The sequence below is a fragment of the Balaenoptera physalus genome, assembly GCF_965194825.1.
Source record: "Balaenoptera physalus genome assembly, chromosome: 9".
Lineage (NCBI taxonomy): Eukaryota > Metazoa > Chordata > Mammalia > Artiodactyla > Balaenopteridae > Balaenoptera > Balaenoptera physalus.
The window spans coordinates 97,364,209-97,370,161 of record NC_138888.1 but is presented as its reverse complement, the minus strand read 5'-3'; positions in this window follow the sequence as shown (position 1 = coordinate 97,370,161).

Below are 5,953 nucleotides of genomic sequence, written 5' to 3'. Positions count from 1 at the left end.
ATGAAAGTAATTCATCCCTGCCAGCACCTTGATTTTAGCCCAGTAAGACCCATGTCAGATTTCTAACCTCTAGAAAAATAATGTGTGTTATTTCAGTCAATGTTTGTGGTAACTTATGATGATAGTGGTAGAACTAATTCATGTTTTATTTCATTACATAAGGTGGAAATATAAAGCCTGTGTGGTGGGCACGTAAGTATCTGTACTTTTATATATATTCAAATAATCCATACTTTAAAATTCAATAAAATACATAATATACATAATATGTTTTGCATACATATAATCTAAATGTAATAGATATAATACAATTTTGGCTTAGTCTTCATGCAGTGTTGATTCAAAGAAACAGCATTTAGCAGGAAAAAAAATGTATGTCTATATATTTAAATATATCCATATGTAATTGATATATTCATTTTTTACAAACATTTAAAGTTGGAAGGATGTTTGTATGCATGGGTTGGAGGTTTTGGGGGAGCACTTTTTGGGTACACAAACAGCTTAAAATTCCTCTTCTTCAGTCACTGCCTGACTTGCCATCCTTTACAGTAGCCCCTTGCTAACACCTTTCTCTCACGTACTCTTAACTCTCAACCAGGAAGTTTTCCTTTCATTCATCCTATATGCGTTCTTGTCCTTAATCCTTATCCCTTTTCTTTCTATCTCAGTTATTCCTTTTCTTGGTGATTCCTGCTCCTAATTCCCCAGTGTTGCCAGCTGTACATCTTAAAATTACATACGTAGCTGGAATTCTCCTTAAATTGGTCATACTGGTGGGTGTTTTAGTTTGCTAGGGCTGTGGGAACAAAGACCCCAAACTGAGTGGCTTCAACAACAGAAATATATTGTCTCTCAGTCTGGAGGCTGGAAGCCTGAGATCAAGGTGTCAGCAGGAATGGTTTCTTCTGAGGGCTGTGAGGGAGAATCTGTTCCGTGAGTTTTGCCTACCTTTCTGTGGTTTGCTGGCAATCTTTGGCATTCCTTGGCTTATAGAAACATCACTCTAATTTCTTCCTTTATTTCTAAGTGGTGTTCTCCCTGTGTGTGTGTCTGTGCCCAAAGTTTCCTTTTTATAAAGGTTCCAGACATATTGGATTAGGGGTCCAACTTTCTCCATTATGATCTCATCTTAATTAATTAATTAAGTATATGCAAATACTCTGTATTTTCAAATTAGGTTACCTTCTGAGGTACTGGAGGTTAAGGACCTCGATATACAAATCTGTTTTTGAAAGGGGCAGAATTCAACCTGTAACAGTAGCTGAGAAATGAGGAAGACTGTGGAACTCACTCTTTGCCATTACTTTTTGAATTTCAATTTTTAAACAGATTATTTAGCAGATATTTTTTCCAGGGAAAGATGCTTATCAAAAATATATTTTAAAATACTTTTATTGCACTCATTATAGATTTGCAAAGAAAATAAAACTGATTTGAACAATGATAGCTCTTTTTCTGGAACTCATTGACTGGAACTCAATATGGTGACAGTGATAGATGAAAGACAGCATTTTCAGTCATCTCCCATCGTTGGATAAAGTCTTTTGACAAAAATCTCTGTGATAATAAAGAGACTTACAGTCCATCAGAGGATCTTTCAATGCATTGTATGATCAGTGATTTGACCTCTCATCAAGTAGACCTACTAACTGAAATTCTTATTAAGAAGTCCTTAAGAAACAAGCGCTATCCTGTTCCTTTTGGCGCACATTTCTCTGGCAGGTTGTTTTCTGTGGGAGGGGCATATTTGCTGTCCCAGTTGAGGATTAGTCAGACTGCAGTGTGTTTTCTTTTATTCCATATTATTTGTAGAACTTTAAGCAATTTTCTTAAGAACTACAAACATCAGTTTCCTCATCTAAAATATTATGGCACCAATAATTTCTATTCTGAACTCCTAATAGGCTTACTGGGAAACTCTAATAAAACAATGCTTGTCAAAGCATATTGAAATTATATATATTATAAAAATATAAAGATTTGTTATGAAAATAATTAATATCTACCTACTTAATAGCAACTAAATGTAAGTTGGCATAGAGGATAAGGCTTAGGGAGAAAGGGCCTGGGGTTACTCAGAGTAGAGGTGGAGGAGAGTAAATAACAACAAAAAGATTCATATAAATTATATCATGATAAATATTTGCTATTTAAGAACTTTTGTTTTTGCTCCTTGGATGTACTTCATGGTTTAAAAGTTAAAGATATTTGTTTTCGATAGTCTAAGTGATGTGGTTCCTTTCCCCACAATAGATGGAATGTCCCTGTTATTATCTGTCAACAATCACTGAAGATGTTGAAACCACTGTGTAGAGATGGGAGTGCAGAGAATTTGTTTCTTTAAGGTCTTATTGTGCTCACCCCAACTTTATAAATATTAGAACTTATCAAAGTGATCCCAAAGTGTTAGAAAGCATTAAAGACAAGAAGAATCAAGAAGCAATCAGTCACAAACAGTATATAATTCTAACCAGATTGATAAATTGGCTGGATATGTCATGGATTTATGGCTCTAGAAGAGTGAACTGCAGTTCCTCCCTCTCAACCAGAAAATTAAGCTTTTAGAAGAAATTTCTGATTACAGTTCATTCTTTTGCTAATTAAAAGATGATAGAACCTCACCTTAACCCCACTTTGCAGGAATATTCTTGGGTAAATCTTGTATTCGTCCTTTGGATCCTGACTTGTATTTATTAGCTTCTGGACACAGGTATTGCTCTTGACTCATGAAAGAAAAGTCTAACTTCCTTCTAGGAACTTTGTTCTCCTTGACTCCAGCCACTCTAAATAAATCCTATTTCCTCACGTGTGGTTCGCAAATATTCAATCAGCCAACAATATTTTACTTTTAATTTTTTTCTAATTGCTGCTGACAAGTATTCTCTTCCCACAACAAAATTTATGTAAACAGTGGAGATGTTTACCACATTGCAATTGTCTCAGTAATATTTTTAAATGTTAGCACCAAATACTGACAGCTTAAAATCATTTGTGTTCTTTGGCTAGGTTTTATTTTTCTCTAGCGTGTTTATTTTTTCCCCATAAGCAGTGTTTCTCTTCTTCACCATATTCAGTATAAAGAATGCTTTTTAGGTGTATATTACCTTTTAAGATGATTATTTTAATAGATAATATATGCACATAATCCATATTCAAAACGAATAAAATGGAATTCAGTGAGAGGTAAGTCTCTTGCCCACTCTGTACACTAGTTGATATTTAATCCTATCTCACAGGCAAACTGTATTACCAATTTCTTACGTAACCTCCCAGAGATATTGTATTTATTTATGAGTGTATATGCACTTATAACTGCAGGCAACTGTATATCTTACATACTTTTATAAAACTTAGTTTTTTTCTTTTGATAATGTATCTCATTGGGTATTCTATATAGGTCAGATTGGAGCTGCCTTTTGCTTTTTAACTTCTGAATAGCTTTCCATTGTACTCACCTACCTTCATTTATTAAATAGCCTTATGTTGGTGGACATTTGGGTTGTTTTCAATCTTTTGCTCTTACAGAACAATGCTGCAGTAAATATATTTGTACATAAATCTCTGCAAAATTTTTGAAATACAGTTGCAGGATAAATTCCTAAAAATGAATTTCTCAGTAGAAGAATAGGTATATTTGTAAGAGATAGATGATAAATAGATCAATATTGCCAAATTGTACTCTGTAGTGATTGATGACATCAATTTTTAAAGAAAAATATTTTCCTTTAGGAGCCAAAGAGCTAAATATTAATAATATATTATGCTCAAGTATATCAGTTACCTCAATGACAAAAATGGGACTACCATATACTTTTAAAGTGACTCTGTAATTGTAACCAAGAGAGGTTAATTCCAGAATCTTACTTTGGGGTGGAGAAGGCAGAGAGTTCCTTGTGGTATTTGGCTTAGGGATTTTTGGTTGGGTCATTTAAAAATGAAATCAAAATAAAGTTTGTAACCCATGCATGAGGGTTTGGTTTGGCTTAAAAAACCTAATTTATATAGAAGAGGGAGGAAAAAGGAGCCTGTGGCTAGATTTTTTCCATAGTAGTTTGCTTATATTTCATTATAACTTGAAAGATATAGAAAACATCATTACAGTCTGACTCATACAGCAATTTGAACTTTAAGTCTATAAGAAGGATATGTTTATTTTACTCACTTTCTAATAGTGAAAAAGAGGGAGTGGAAGACACATTCTTTCTTTTGTTTGGAAATTTGGTATTTTCAAGCTTTATGCCTCATGCATTTTCCTGGTATAGCTTTCTGGAAAAATAAATGCTCATATATTTCCTCGAGCTTTCCTTAATACCCCAAATGCCTTAGAGCATATTTAAATATTCACTGGAGTGGAAACACTCCTTGAAGAATATATTTATGCATTAAAAAAAATCTTAAACTCTGATTGCCTACAGCATAATATGGGTATTAACCACACTTTTAAAGGAAAGAATTCCTTAAGAAAAATGTTGCAGAATTCTAATAAGGAGATTTCTATAAAAATCCACAGTAATTTTCCATCTCATAAATGTCTTTTTAAGTACTTTAGAAACATTTTTTTTTTCTTTTAGCTGCTCCCAGGGCCCTAGTCCATCCAATATATTTTCATCATTTTCCAATTTTCAATCAACCACAAAATACTGCAAAATTCTTGTACATCTTCAGAAAATAACCAATTCTTAAGTATGTATGAGGAAGTTAACAAGTCTAAATTCCAGAAAGGAAACTATCAGACCCATTAGACCAAGTCATAAGAACTAATCAATTCTTGTTTGTTACTTATGCCATGAAATAGCCAAAATTACTAATTGCAAAAGGAATACACACACATACACACAGTTTTTGATTAACTCACTTTTTTTTGTTTTGTTTTGTCAAACACCTGGTGAATTAAACATTGTACATAGTTAGATCTCCATTTCTATCAGTTTTGTTTGCTATAACAAGTCTCACATCTACCTTACACTAAATTTTTTAAAGTTCTAATGCATGTAAACATATATAAATGTAGCATATTTAATGTTTATGTCCATAATAGATACAAACTTTAATTGTATTTGTAGAACATTATACATTTTTTAGTGAAAATAGGAGAGTAGAAAGCCCCCTGTCCCTCATTTGACTGATGGTGATCTATGAGGTGACCTTCCCAAAGTCAAACACTGAATTCTTTCAACTACCTTATATATGCAGCATCTGTAGAATGGGTTAGTAACACTGAGCTTATAATACTGAGAAGAATGGGTCTGTAGTAGTAATACTGGTGTAATATGAGGGCTAAGGTTTTTTGGGGTTTTTTTTTGACGCATAGATATTATCACAGCACCATTTGTTGAAAAGACATCTTTTCCTCCCATTGAATCCATCGAATTGTGTTTGCTCCTTTATTGAATATCAATTTTCCATATATATGTAGAATATTTCTGGACTTTTAATTCTTCTCCATTGATCTATGTCTGATCCTACACCAATACCTCATTGCCTTGTTTATTCTAGCTCTATAATATAAAGTCTTGATGCCAGGTAATGGAAGTCTTTTGACTTCATTCTGCTTTGCCAAAATTGTTCTGGTTATTTTAGGCCCTTTGCATTTTCATAAAAACTCTTAGAATCAGCTTGTGTATGTCACAACAACAACAAAAAAAAACCTAGGTTTTTTTTTTTTTTTTAGGCTTTTGATAAGGCTATAAAATCAACTTGGGGAAACCTGACATTTCATAATTCTGAGTTTTCCCATTCATGAGCCTGGGATGTCTCTCAATTTAGTTAGATCTTTAATTTCTCTCAGCAGTGTTTTGTCATTTCTAGGGTACAGGCTCCCAAGTATTTTATTAAACTTGTCCATAATCATCTCATATTTTTATGCTATTATAAATTATGTTTTTATTTTTAAACGTCAATTTCCAATTTTTCATTATAAGTATCTAGAAAGTGTTGATTTTTTTACATG